This window comes from Papaver somniferum, chromosome 10, assembly GCF_003573695.1.
Source record: "Papaver somniferum cultivar HN1 chromosome 10, ASM357369v1, whole genome shotgun sequence".
NCBI lineage: Eukaryota > Viridiplantae > Streptophyta > Magnoliopsida > Ranunculales > Papaveraceae > Papaver > Papaver somniferum.
Window position 1 is genome coordinate 121,062,361 of NC_039367.1, and position 16,181 is coordinate 121,078,541.

Genomic DNA, 16,181 nt, shown 5'->3' on the forward strand with positions numbered 1-16,181 from the left:
GACTAGGTTCGCGGACTTAGGACACCGGGTAGAGTTTACAAACTCCAGCAGAAATTATCGGGTTCGAGAACTACGCCGGTTCGCAGGCTGGGTTCGCGGACTTGGCTCACGCAAGTAGTTTGTCAACTCCAGCAGAAATTCTCGGGTTTGAGAACTTCGGAAGTTCGCAGACTCAGACTGAGTCCGCAGACTTGGAACTTGCCATACTTCCGGTTCTCTTGATCAACAAAGTTCGAAAACTTCGGTTCAACGAATCCATTGGTTATGTAATCTAAACTCTCATTCCAATCACTGAAACATTCTTAGAGGAAGTTATGTAGTTGTTACACTATTTCTCGTCAAAGCAATTTTCAAAGTGATTGAAACATTCATGAGTTTCGTCACTAGGTAAAGATAAACTTGGTCGAAGCGAAAAGCTTACCAACACATATTTCGATATATAGATAAGCGAGGTATACTCGGCTCGAAATACCAAATGTGTATGATCTAGTCTATATATATAGCATACAACTTTTGTCTCAAAGAGTATGAGATAGAATAAATAGACTTTTGAGTGACAGATAAGTTCAAGTCTCCACATACCTTTTTGTCGAGAAGTTCCACCGGTTCCTTGAGTAGATATTCTACTTGTATGATGAATCGCCATGAAGTCCTTGAGCACAACTACACTTACTATCCTAGTCCGAGACTTAGCTATAAGAGACTAGAAATCAAGACTTATAGTTTTGATCACTAACATTGACAAACATGCTTGAGATAGCAACGCATGCGAGTTTGACCGAGCAGTGCTCTAACAATTGTTGTAATTTTTCTTTTTATTTTTGGACTTGTACATATTTTTTAAACCCTAAGGAAGGGTTAAAAATTAAATATAAATTATTTGCAGGGAAGGACGACAGTTACGATACTGTCTCGGCCCCTCGGGTTCGTACACTGACATAGGAGTCGGTGGCCTGAGTCGATTTCAACGGTTCATCGCCCGTCTGGTACGGGAGGTAAGACTCTATCCACCCACGAATCTCCTGTCAGTGGGTTTTATTTTGTGTGACAACACATAAGTTAGCGGACACAAATGACTTAGTTATGGATGAAAGAATTGTGACAATGAGTGAACCTTCTTTAGAAGATAACATCAGGAAGTTAGCTGAGTCAACATGTAAGTTAACTTAGTCAACACGTGAGTTTGCTGAGTCAACACGTAGGCTTGAGTTAGAAACGGAAGAAAGAATTGCTCGAATTACACTGAATTGCCAATACATTGCTTCAAAAATCACCCTTGAAAATGAGGAAAAATTTTATTTACATAATCAAGATGACGAGGTTAGAATTGGAAGCAATACTTTAGATAAGGTTCGACCATCTTCATATTATTATGATGATGAGCATAATACTAATGATGATGAGGATAATGTTGATGAAGAATTTGAAATATGTAGGCACAGTGATCAGGAATTTTCTACTCCAATTGAGCATTATAATGATAAGGTTATTTCTGGTTCAAATCCTAACAATTATTCACCTATTCAAAAGGACGAGGATTTGACTAGAGATACTGTTTTAGACGATGTAGAATTTCCTTTTTATGAAGTCGATGATAGTTTTGAGGAACGAGTTTATTCTGAGAATATTGTTTTAGAATCTAACGATTTAGAAACATTAGTCTTAGACAACTAAGATGAACTCGTAGAGATTTCAAATATGATGAGTGAGGATGCACCTTCCGATTATAACTTAGAAGAATCAATTGACCATTTTCAGGAATCTGATGACCTAGAAATTAGAGAGATTGTGACTAGCCTATCTAGAGACACTAAAACCTCTAAGTTTGGGGGTGATTATCATTCTCCATGTGCCTTACCTTTAGCTCTTACAGAGATCCCTCACTTGGGACTTGACATATGTGCCTCAACCATTTTAAAAGATTATCTTCATACACTTTTTCCTGAACCTAGTTGTGTCCATAAGAAAGTTCAGTTGTTAGAAACCCATCCTCTGGTTGATGTGGTTAACCCAGGCTACGATACCTCGATTAACTTTGTTTTCCCAACAAAAACTTTTTCTCCAATTGTGGGAACTTATGAAATTCAAATGTGTCATATATTAAGTTTTGAGACTAAACCTAAGTACTTTAGGGGGTTAGAATCGACACATTTGCTTAAGATTGACCACCACTTTCATCGTGGTCCATTGTGTGAGTCAAAACTGATTGACTTTAAGGATCCGCAATTATTTAGGTTATTATTATGTGCTTATAAGTTTTTAATTGAGTTTTTCCAGACTCTAATACCTGAATCAGATCTTAGCTACGAGGAAATGCAGTCCATGAAATATTTTATCTAGACCCAGTTATGGAACCTGAACCACAGCTAAATGTAGTTGTCTTAAACAGGAAACTAGACAAGGGTGTGCTTTATTTGTTAATTTTCTTGGCATGTTGCAGATTCCTTTTACTTGTGATAACCCTATTTGGTTTTTGTGATCCGCAGTTATTCCGGTTATGATTCTATAAGGTGACTAATCCTTTCTTAGTCTGGCTGAAGACTTTAAACTTAATACTTCTTGGGAGGTAACCCATGCTCATGCAACACGGTAATATCTTTCCTTAACTCTTTTCTTCAAGTGGTAACAATTTCTCCTTTTTCATGCTTTTAATTTCATCTTTAGAACATTGAGGACAATGTAGATTTAAGTTTGGGGGTATGGGAGAAACTTTTTAGTTGCAGTATAAATAAATAAACTCCAGAGCCTAGAAATTTATACCTATTAAGGATATCACTAACCAATCTAAGTGTATGGAAACATCTTGGTTGTAGGAGTTGAAAACCAATCTGATTAGATGGAAACATCTAAAGAGTCTATTCATAAAAGCACATAGCTCAGGTGTTAGAAATGACATGGTAGTTTCATCGTATCTCGGAATCATCTTATTACTTCTATTTTTGTTTTTGCAAAAATTTTATGTTGATGTATGCTGGGTTGAAATAGAGTGATTGAGTTACTTTGGTAAAAAAAAAAGACCAGACCATCAGACCAACCAGAATAAATTCAATAAAGCCGACCACTGGTACCCTTGTATATGCCAGTTGTGTTGATCTAGAGTTAGGATTATCGACCGCTGGTTCCCTTGTATATGACAGCTGTGTTGATATTAGTCAAGACTGGTATCTCAATCCATTAGGTCATAGGATTCATATTGGCATTGACGTCCATTCACAACCATCTATCTCTATTTCCATCTTATTTATCTATTCATGTGATTTTTTTGATTCCGGATATTGATGTCCATAGTGCGACTATCTGAGTAGAGCTCTGTCACTTATATATGAATTTTAGTATGCTTGAGTGCAAACTCGTGAACAGTAATTGGAATTTCGCATCAGGGTACTTCCTCCTGTAGTCAATAAGAGTATGCCAACCAAGGAGATTCTTTAGTTCCTTCCAAAGTTCTGCGTAGATAGCTAGGGTTTGGAGTAAAGGTTTTGTGGGTACACCTCTGGTAAACCCTCCCGAGACTATAACTCGGCCACTAGGGCTACCTAGGGGTTCAAAGGCTTGTTGCAGACGCTAAGTGCAATCGCGATGCCTGCGACAATGAGTTAAGGTTTTACTTTCTAGATTAGATTTGCTCGAGGACTAACAAATAATAAATTTGGGGGTATTTGATAGACACATTTTTGTGTCTAAATTGTCCTCATTTTTGTATTGTTGGTACTCGATTTTGTACTTATTATGGTATTTTGTGTGTTTGTAGGTATTTTTTGGAAATAAACATTATTGGAAAATTCGGCTCGAAAAATTACGCGGAGCACCCCCCGGAGGACATTTGATATTTGGACCCTCACTTTGGTTAAGGGGCACCTAAATTGCTAAGGGGCACCCATAGGATTTTCACACCCAAGTGCACCCCGCCTGCTTTCGGCACCCATCAGAGGATAGGGGGACACCATCTTCCTTCACGGTTTAAAGAATACATTTTGGCGGGAAAAAGAAGTTCATATGCGCATAATTCCTGTGTTGATTTCTGGGATGATTTGTAGAGATTTTCTCGCTGGAATCGAATGGTTTGGGCCTATCAATCATAAACAGGGCCGGTATCTACTTCAGATTCGAAAAAGGAGGGCTGAGTACGTGGATTTTACAAAACAGAGCAAGGAAGGTATTTGCGGGATTCTCCGAGTTATTTTTGGAGATTTTATGTGGCTTGAGATTATTTGACGTCATCTGAGGCGTGTAAGAACGTTTTTGGAGTGTGTTTGGTACTAGCAGACGCATAAGAGGAGAAGAATTCCGGTGCTGCTACAAAAAGAGAAAAAAAATATTCTGAAGTCATGAAGAAGATTTGAAGTTTAATGCGTGATTTGGAGGAGTTGTTGGCTATATAAAGGGTTCTTCTGAAGCATAAAAGGGTTATGGAGAGGTAGGGGTGAAAACGGAGGTGACTTTTGAGCTGCAGAGAAGAAATCAGAGGTTGCAGAGCCGTTTCTTCTGTTGTTGCACCTCAAGAACACGAAGAACATAATACAGACAAGAGCAGTCGTTGTGCTACAGTGACAACGACAGTTGGTTTTTATCGTTCTCTATGACAGTTCGGTTTGCTACAAAAATAAGTGTTACAAACCCGGTTTAATCATTTTCCCTCCATTTTCATCTTTGTAAACACCCTTTGAGCAATAAAAATGAATTTTGAGTGTGTTTCCAATATCCGGAGCTAGACCCCATCACTGGGACGACGGAGGAAGCGGTTTTTCATCCCTGTGGTAATTCAATTAATTCTTCATTTACATTTTGCACCGATTTTTAACGATTTATGATTTCAATTAATTATTTGTGACTTTGTTTGATGACGCGTGCTTAGTTCTAGGTAATTTTGATGCTTCATGCTTACAATATACAACTAATGTTTTATGAAATCTACTTTGGAAAATAATAGAGTTAATATAATTGTCTAGGATTAATTTCTGAACCACTTGAATATGAAAAACAGTGAATTCCTGAGTCCTAGTAAATTCTTCATCATGTGACATATTTTGTATATATTTATTTATTTCTAGTATTTTCGTTTATTAAATCTGAAATCAATCTCGTCAAGTCCGAGTGAACGACAAACCTATTTACTACTATATAAAAATCGATCAAGAAGTTCTCATCTTATTCTTTTCCAATGAATTAAATATCTTAGCATACTCTGAGACTTCTTCATCAACATCTCTATCAATATCTGATTCACCTTCGTCAGAAAGTTCATCCAACTGTTCTTCTACGCGGGTTTCCCAGTTATCAACAATTTCTCAATCAATAGAACGTTTAGATATTGACTAAGATGAGACAGTTCTCTCAGGTGAATCCAAGCTTTGAAAATCATATGGTAATTTCTGAACTAGTACGTTATTAGTGATAGACTCGTCCGTAAAATTTAGATTGTTACAAACACAGACTTATGAGGTCTTAGCGTGTTTGCCTGCTCTGATACCAATTGAAAAAGCGGGGGTCTAACAACCACGCCCAATATTTCATTACGCAATCTGTATGGACTAACTCCAATATAATTCCAAGAGCATCAACTAGAGACTCAGAATCAATCAAGGAAATATATCCAAGAGTTATATCTTTGTTTCTCAATGTAATCAGCAAATCAAACAGATAGAATCCGTGAGCCTGATTATTATGAGAAACAAGTTGAACGGTACCAAAGACCAATGTTCAAGTGTCAATCAATTTCAATCAACAACCAAAGGTTGGATTTACCAATGGATTGAACTACGCACAACCTGTGATATTTCTATTATATAAAAAAATATAATGCGGAAAAGAAATATAAAGACACCAGAAGTTTTGTTAACAAGGAAACCGAAAATGCAGAAAATCCCCGGGACCTAGTCCAGTTTTGAACACCACACTCTATTAACCCGCTACAGACACTAGCCTACCACAAGTTAACTTCTGACTGGAATGTAGTTGAGCCCTAACAAATCTCACACTGATCAAGGTACAGTCGCGTTCCTTACACCTCTGAATCCCAGCAGAACTCTACGCACTTGATTCCTGATGTAATTTTTACAGTGGTAAGAAGAGTAGTTCGTTTAAGACTTGTGAAGATTCGCTTTATATTGAAATCAAAGTAGAAAATCACGATGAAGTTGTTATCAAGATTATAAAAAGCACTGAGACTTAGGATTCCACCAATCTCCAATTTTTATGTGATTTTATCCAATCAATATTCATGCAACTCTTTACGTTTAAAGTGATTCTAATATTTTGCAAAGGTAGATTTTTAGAATAACAAGTGTATTTCGAAAGCATATAATATCAAAAACCTAGGTCTAAGCATAATCTATCAAGAGAAATCACAATTGCTTAGGAAAAATCATTCAATCAATTCTCAATCAAGGCAAATAATCATAAAAGAGATTGCAAAAATAAATTAAATAGATATTACCACACAAACCATGGAAAATTGGCTTCCTCCGTCGCCTCAGCAATGGGGTTTAGCTCCTCATATTATTCACGTGCTCATAGGTGTTCATGGCTCAAAAGTGTGAAAAACAAGAGAAAACTAATAACTCAGGCAGTTTGCAACGTTGTATAGGTGTTATAAACCAGCTGTTACAATGGGTGTTGAAATGTTACAGAATACTTATGAAGTGCTGTAGAAGAACGGTCTTATATGATGAACAGTTTACGACACACAGGAAGTCTCGCATGTGTCTTCTTCTTCTTCGCCTGTGATGATTAAAAACGGCTCTGCAACTCGTTCTAGCTCTCTGCAACTACCCAGAACTATTCCCCAAGGTCTCAACGCCCTCTCTGACTCAATCCCAAGCTATATATACCACAGAACCCTAAGGTTTTTTCGATTAAATCTCACATGTCTCTTTCATCGGAAGTCTCGGACTTTCACTTTATTCTTTCTCTACGTGGCCTCTATTTTGTTAACAAATCTTCACTTATAAAGAAGTGAATCTAGTAGAGAAGATAGAACTCCCAAATTTGCACGTAACTGCCTTATATATTTATAAAATTCCGAGAGAGACTCTCCCTGTTTACGTGAGATAAAAATGGAAACTTGATTTTTCTTCGATCACAACCAACATACCAGCCCTGTATAACCGCAACAGGTCCACACCAAACCTTTTCCATGAAAATCTCCGAGTGAATCTCTGCCAAAATCTGTTCCATGAATAAAAAGCGTCCGACAATATCTTCACTTCTCCTGTTTTAGGAAAGTTTGTGTAACGTCCCTGTTTTATCGAATCTTCAACGCGTATCCGTCATGTTTAATTGTAACAGGTCACTAGATATCCAAATCACCAAAAAAACCCGAGAAAATCACGCTGAAATTGATGCCTAAAAATTCACGCAGGCGCTGTATTGTTTCCCGCCAAAATCCATAGCTTGAATCGTGAAGAAAGGATCCCCCCTAACCAACGTAGGGGTCCCCAAAGCAACAGGGTGCAAATAACACATCTGGGGTATAAATAACAGTGAGGTATCCCTTAGTACTTGAAGTGCCCCTTATCCAAACTGGGGGTCCAAATAGCAAGTGTCCTCCGGAGGTGCCTCTAGCAACTTTTTGAGCCGAATTTTCCAAAAATGTTTATTTCTCCAAAACACCTACAAAGACATAAAATACCGTAATAAAGACAAAATCGAGTGCCAACAAAATATAGTTCAAATTAGACACAAAAATGTGTCTATCAAATACCCCCAAACTTATTATTTGCTAGTCCTCGAGTAAAAATAAAATAAAATCCTGACTCACTATCGCAGGCACCGTCGGTTGCATTTAGCGTATGCAACAAGCCTTTAAACCCCTAGGTGGCCTTAGTGGCCGAGTTATAGTCTCGGGAGGGCTTACAAGAGATATACCCACAAAATGTTTACCCCGGACTCTAGCTATCTACGCAGAACCTTGGAAGGCACTAAAGAATCTCCTTGGTTGGCATACTTATTGAGTACAAGAGGAAGTACCCTTATGCGAAATTCTAATTGTTGTACACGAGTTTGCACTCAAGCATACTAAAATTCATATATAAGTGACAGAGCTCTACTCAGATAGTTTCTGGACATCATAACCGGAGTCAACCAATCACATGGATAGATTAAGAAGATGGATGTGGAGAAAAACGTAGATGGTTTTGATGTTGACTAAGGTGAACGGTGTTTCCCATATCTGTCTGAAGGCCACTGCCAAAATGAACCTATCTTAATGGACTGAGATACTAGTCTGACTAATACCAACACAACTGGCATATACAAGGGAACCAGTGGTGGATAATCCTAACTCTAGGTCAACACAACTGGCATATACAAGGGTTCCAGTGGTGGACTTTATTGAATTTATTCCGGTTGGTCTGATGGTCTGGTCTCAATTTCTTTTTCTCTCTCTCTCTTTTTTATTTATTTTATAATACATATATTTTTCTTTTTCTTTTTCGTTTTCTTTTTATTTCTTTGGTATCTCAATCACTCTATTTTACCCTAGCAGTGGTAACAACTTGAATCGTGGGACCCACCTAATCACTTAGAGAAACATATTTTAAAGAAAACAAAATAAAAACAGAAGTGAAAAGGATTCAATGAGATATGGCGAAACTACCATGTTTTTTTTACTAACACCTGAGCTCTGTGTTTTTATGAATAGACTCTTTAGATGTTTCCATCTAATCAGATTGGTTCCTCAACTCCTACAACCAAGATACTTCCATTCACTTAGATTGGTTAGTGCCATCCTTAATAAGCATAAATTTCTAGGCTCTGGAGTTTATTATTTATACTGCAACTAAAAAGTTTCTCCCATACCCCCAAACTTAAATCTAACATTGTCCTCAATGTTCTAAAGATAAAATTAAAAACATGAACAAGGAGAAACTGTTACCATTTGAAGCAGAAGAGTTAAGGAAAGATATTACCGTGTTGCATGAGATTGGGTTACCTCCCAAGTAGTGCTAAGTTTAAAGTCTTCAACCAGACATTATGTACCCATAAAATGGCTAATTACCCTTCAAATAGTATATCAATAGTCGAAACAACTGTGGATCATCAAAACCAAATAATACTGCCGCCAATATGAGACAACTGCAGAGGATCAGAAAAATGAACAGACGGAGCACAACCTTATGGAAAGTTTCTTGCAAGACAACTGGATTTTTTGGGGTGCCCACTTGGGCTTCATATGAGTGTTTTGAAAAACATATTCATCCGAATAACGGGTTTCTAATAGCTTAATTTCCTTATGGATAGTATCAGGGGGATCGGGTTGTGGAGTCTGAATAGACTCGAGCAATACCTCAGATGTGTTAGGCTCCCAAGTCAGGGACTTCTAATAGGGATACTTGACAATCACTAGAACTATCGCTTCCCCCAAACTTAGGGTAATTACTAATCTCAGACAAACCTCTAACTATTGCTTGGATTTCTGGATCCTCAAAGTCTTTAAAATACTCGAGAGCTTCTTCTAATTATCTACCCCCAAACTTAGGTTCATCATTACTCTTAGAAAGACCTAACAACATTGCCTGAATTTCTGGGTCTGTAGAGTCCTTAAAATGTTCGAGAGCTTATTCTAGTTCTAAAGTCTGGTCATCTATCTGACCTAAGAGAATTGTCTCATCAAATTTATCCAAAGTGTCGTCCCAATTATCCTGAACTAGATCATGCAATAAAGTGCTAATCATATTTACTTCCTCTAAATCATCGGAAGGTTGTCTAATAACATTAAAGACATTTAGTTCAGTGGTCATATTACCAAAGGTTATATTTATAAGTCCAATCCTACAGTTGATAACAACATTAGACGTGGCTAAAAATGTGCGACCTAGAATCACCAGTATTTGATTCTATGGGTCAGGGACAGGTTGTGTATCTAGGACTACGAAATCCACAGGATAAATAAACTTGTCGACCTCAATAAGAACATCATCTATCACACCACGAGGAATTTTAACAGACCTATCAGCTAACTGCAGTGTTATCTTGGTAGGTTTCAATTCACCAAGTCCTAGATGTAAGTACACATGGTACGGAAGTAAGTTCACACTAGCTCCTAAGTCAAGTAAAGATTTCTATACCTTGTGTTTTCCTATCATACAAGCAATGGTAGGGTCACCTGGGTCTTTATATTTAGGAGTTGTGTTGTTCTGAATGATCGAACTTACGTGACTAGCTAAAAAGGCTTTCTTAGGGACACTAAGCTTGCGCTTTCGCGTACACATGTCTTTAAGGAATTTGGCATAAGCCGGAAGTTTCCTAATTGCTTCTAGTAACAGAAGGTTTATGGTAACTTTCTTAAAAACCTCCATTATGTCATTAAAGTTGGATTCACTCTTTGTTGGTACTAGCAACTGTGGAAATGGGGCTCTAGGCATAGAATCAGACCTCCCAGGAACCGAATTCGCATCATCAGAAATTTTATCACTCTCCTCAGCTATGGGTGGTTCTGAGGGATGAGATTCTGAGGGGTGAACTACAGTATGTTCACTATCGGGCATGGTTACCTGATTGTCTACTACTCTACCACTCCTAAGGGTTCTAATTGAATTCAACTGTTGTGATGGTTTTGCACCTACTTCATGAACTCCTCTAGGGTTGGGTTGTGTTTGACTAGGAAACCTACCTTTTTCTCTCAAAGATTCATTTATCAGACTAACTTGGTCTTTTAGCTCGAAAATAATTGAGAATTAGCCTGGCTTATGTTTTTACTTTCTTCTATGCCATGTGAAAGCGTTTGGTGAATCTTATCAGTGTTTCGAATAAACGAGATGAGAGTTTCTTCTAGACTTGAAATTTTCTTATCGGACTGATTCTGAAACTGAGATGGTCCTGAAGGATTCTTAGTATAGCCAAAACCTGGGGGGAATATTAGAATTACTAAATTGACCTTGACTATGGCCCTTAGACCACGAAAGGTTCGAATGGTTTCTCCAACCAGGATTATAAGTTTCTGAATATGGATCGAACTTCTGAGAGTTATCGAATCTAGTGTTATTGTAAAGAGCATTGGATTTCTCTTCCATAATCTGGCCTTCCCAAAAAGGCTCCATTCTACCACTAGTGTGACCCACTTCTAAAGCTTCTAACCTTTTTGCTATAGCAACAATTTTGGCATCTGATTCAAAATCTCCTTCTACACTATTAACGTTTCCTTTGCCTAGAAGATTTTTTTTTCCGGGGTTCCCTACTATTTTCCAAGTATTGGGTCTTTTCGTCGATTTCATTCAAATATGTCATCGCCGCATCTACTGTTTGGTTTTCAAACCCACATGTACACATAGCTTCTACCATAGTTGTTGTGGAATAATCTAAACCCTCATAAAGGATTTGAACTAGTCTAACCTTTTCTAACCCATGATGTGGACATTGTGCTAACAAATCATTGAACCTTTCCAAATACCTATACAAAGATTCTCCCTCCCGTTGAGAAAACATGCAGATTTGCGTCCTAATAGACGATGTTTTGTGCCTAGGGAAAAACTTGTTCAAAAAGGCAGATGTAAGTTGTTCATATGTTTTGATTGACCCGGAAGCCAAACTATATAGCCATGATTTGGCTTTATCTTTTAGGGAATATGGGAATAACCTAAGTTTCAGATCATCATCATCAAGGTTTCTAATTTTTAGGGTACTACAAATTTCCTCAAAATCCCTAAGATGGAAATAGGGGTTTTCATTTTCCTTCCCTAAAAAGTTTGGGAGCATCTGTAGGGTCCCAGGTCTAAGTTCATAATTTGCTTCCATTTCAGCTAACCTGATACACGAGGGACGAGTAGTCCTAGTCGGATTCAACAAAGCTTTCAAAGTTGCCATTTCTGGCGCTATCGGATCAATATGGATTCTCTCCTCAGTAAAAGATGGATGTTCAAAACTGGATTCTCCGAAAGTTGGACTTTACAAATTAAGGTAATCGAGATTCTTAGAACTAATAAATCGTCCTAGAGCGTCTCTTCTACGTTCAGGCATACAAAAGAATTTCCTGAATTGGAAGGGTAAGCAGTCACAAATCAAGGCCGACTCAACCAAATCAAACCTATTGATTTTTAGCAAACAAAAAGCATGATGGCTCCACTTAGATTGTATCTAGACCAGCTTCTACTCTTCCAAGAGGCAACTAGGTACAATTTTAGCAAACCTCGTAGGACGATCCGAATAAAGTAAGTCGAAGAGAAGTAGGAGAAGCTCTGGGGAGCTTTGATACCCCTACCTCTTTGGCAACGCTTCCCAGGGTTACAAGGCGGCTCTAATCGACTTCCAGTAATCTTCCTGAACTTTGAGCTAGGCTAACAAAATACCCAATACGATGAACGACTTTTCTATAAGCTCGTTACCTTATTGGTCTCGTTCTATTCAAAATTTTAAGGCTTAGGTTTGCGTAGGCTACGTGTTCCTAAGGCGGGAAAGAAGAGAACGGTGATGAAATCCGAACCCTTATCTTGTATGGCCAGGCCTTGCCCTTTACTAGAAAAATAAATGTCTGTATTCAGTCCTCAACATATAAGTAAACAAATGAGTCCAGTAACTCGCTGACAGGAGATTCGCGAGTGTTTAGAGTCTTACCTCCCGTTCCAGACGGGGGATGAATCGGTTGTAGTCGACTCGGGCCACTGACTCCTATGTTAGTTTACGAACCCGAGGGGCCGAGACAGTATTGTAACTGTCGTCCTTCCCTGCAAACAGTTTATATTTAAGACCACCCTTTTGTAGGGTTTAAAAATAATGTCCAGAATGTCCAAAAAGTCCAAAAATAACAAGAAAAATTACAAAAATAATTATAAACCCTAATACAGTTTTCGAAAAAACCTAAAAAATAAATAAAAATAAAAATATTTTTTTTATCTCTTCCTCGTTTCTTTTCGCTTTGTCTTTGACTCAAAGTCTTTAGTTAATCACCAATATCTTTGGCTCAGCTTTCTTTTCGATCCAATATCCAAACATGTAACCAAAACAAAAATACCCAAGAAAACGTAAAATAGAACAAAAGAACAAAAATCACTAAAAACCTAAAAACAAATCTAAAAACAAGTCCGCGTAGGCAGCGCCAAAAACTGGTGTAATTTTTACAGTGGTAAGAAAAGTAGTTCGTTTAAGACTTGTGAAGATTCGTTTTAGATTGAAATTAAAGTAGAAAATCACGATGAAGTTGTTATCAAGATTATAAAAAGCACTGAGACTTAGGATTCCACCAATCTCCAATTTTTATGTGATTTTATCCAATCAATATTCATGCAACTCTTTACGTTTAAAGTGATTCTAATATTTTGCAAAGGTAGATTTTTAGAATAACAAGTGTATTTCGAAAGCATAGAATATCAAAAACCTAGGTCTAAGCATAATCTATCAAGAGAAATCACAATTGCTTAGGAAAAATCATTCAATCAATTCTCAATCAAGGCAAATAATCATAAAAGAGATGCAAAAATAAATTAACACAAATCATGGAAAATTGGCTTCCTCCATCGCCTCATCAATGGGGTTTAGCTCCTCATATTATTCACGTGCTCATAGGTGTTCATGGCTCAAAAGTGTGAAAAACAAGAGAAAACTAATAACTCAGGCATTTTGCAACGTTGTATAGCCGTTAGAAACCAGCTGTTACAATGGGTGTTGAACTGTTACATAATACTTATGAAGTGCTGCAGCAGAACGGTCTTATATGATGAACAGTTTACGACACACTCGAAGTGTCGCCTTTGTCTTCTTCTTCTTCGCCTGTGATGATTAAAAACGCCTCTGCAGCTCGTTCTAGCTCTCTGCAACTACCCAGAACTATTCCCCAAGGTCTCGACACCCTCTCTGACTCAATCCCAAGCTATATATACCACAGAACCCTAAGGTTTTTTCGATTAAATCTCACATGTCTCTTTCGACGGAAGTCTCAGACTTTCACTTTATTCTTTCTCTACGTGGCCTCTATTTTGTTAACAAATCTTCACTTATATAGAAGTGAATCTAGTAGAGAAGATAAAACTCCCAAATTTGCACGTAACTGCCTTATATATTTATACAATTCCGAGAGAGACTCTTTTCCTGTTTACGTGAGATAAAAATGGAAACTTGATTTTTCTTCGATCACAACCAACATACCATCCCTGTATAACCGCAACAGGTCCACACCAAACCTTGTCCATGAAAATCTCCGAGTGAATCTCTGCCAAAATCTGTTCCAGGAATAAAAAGCGTCGGACAATATCTTCACTTCTCCTGTTTTAGGAAAGTTTGTGTAACGTCCCTGTTTTATCGAATCTTCAACACGTATCCATCCTGTTTAATTGTAACAGGTCACTAGATATCCAAATCACCAAAGAAACCCGAGAAAATCACGTTGAAATTGATGCCAGAAAATTCACGCAGGCGCTGTATTGTTTCCCGCCAAAATCCATAGCTTGAATCGTAAAGAAAGGATCCCCCCTAACCAGCGTAGGGGTGCCCAAAGCAACAGGGTGCAAATAACACATCTGGGGTGTAAATAACAGTGAGGTATCCCTTAGTACTTGAAGTGCCCCTTATCCAAATGGGGGGTCCGAATAGCAAGTGTCCTCCGGCGGTGCCTTTAGCAACTTTTTGAGCCGAATTTTCCAAAAATGTTTATTTCTCCAAAACACCTACAAAGACATAAAATACCATAATAAAGACAAAATCGAGTGCCAACAAAATATAGTAATGAGATCAAATTAGACACAAAAATGTGCTATCAATTCCCTTAGGTGATCTCACCCACAACTAAGAATTTCTACAAATCAAAGTCGAAGACTTGATAAACAAATATGTCTACCACAGAAAAGTCTATTCCGATAGATAAATCTGTCTCCCACAGAAATACCTACGAAGTTTTTGTTCAGTCTTTTGATAAATCAAGGTGAACATGAACCAATTGATAATCCGGTCTTATATTCCCGAAGAACATCCTAGAAATATCAATCACCTCACAATAATTTAATTATATGGTAGTAGAACAAGTTATTGTGGAATCACAAAGTATGTGACGAAGAGCTTTGTGATTACATTTTATATCTTACCTATTGGAGATAAATCTCGAGCAAACATTAGAAAAGATATTACTAAATATGATAGAACAAGTAAGACCAGAACATGCAACTACATAGAAAATAGTTGGGCCTGGCTTCAGAATCCCAATGAAGTCTTTAAGTCGTTAACCTATAATAATGGTTTTAGGAAAAACCTAGGTTAAAGGAGAATCGACTCTAGTCGCAACTAGTATCACATAAGAGGTGTGGGGATTAGGTTTCCCAGTTGCTAGAGTTCTCCCTTATATAGTCTTCAAATCAGGGTTTGATAGCTTTGGAACAAAGTAATCAATATTCACCGTTAGATGAAAACCTGTTTTAAGATTCAAGCTAAGTTCCCTTAAAACCAAAGCAATATCTCTCTACAGTTAGATGGTCTTAGCTTGTTACACACAAATAAAATATACCTTCATTTGGATATGGGTAACCGTACCTAAACGTGTATATTGAGTTGGCTCAATAACAGTTAACCGAAGTTAGCCATATGAACACTTTTGTATTAACCATGTTCATCTTAACACTTCTAGATCAAATAATAATCAAATGAATCTAATTGTGTTACTCATAGAGCCGTTCAATTGTTTATATTCTCATAGAAGTATACAAGACACAATTGAAGCAAAATAGGATTGATTCAAAAGAATCAGATCACGAACACTTTAGCCACGGTTTGCAAAAATTGCATTCCTTAATATATAAATGTATTTGTTCATGAGTATGAAATCATACTTAACCGATTTTAGAACTTAACCACATAAGTTTGCAAATGGGTACGCAACCTTAAGTTCCGGACTTTGATCTTTTCGGACAGTTCGCAAACGGGTACGCATACTGTCGTTCCAGACCGCATTCAGGTGAGACAGTTTGTAAACGGTATACAAACTTAGTCCCCGGACTTTGACAATTAAAACCGTTCGCATATGGGTATGCATACTTGGTTCCCGGACCTGAATGATTTTTATAACAACTTGCATATGGGTATGCATACTGTGCTATATCCAGACAATGATTAATTGTTCTAAACTCCTATTTCAATCATTGAAACATTTTTAGAAGACGACAATAGTTGTCTCACACAAACTATTAGCTTAGAAGCAAATTTCAAGTGATCGAATGATCAATACGAAACATTCCGAGTCTATATCAAATGACTGTCTCACACAA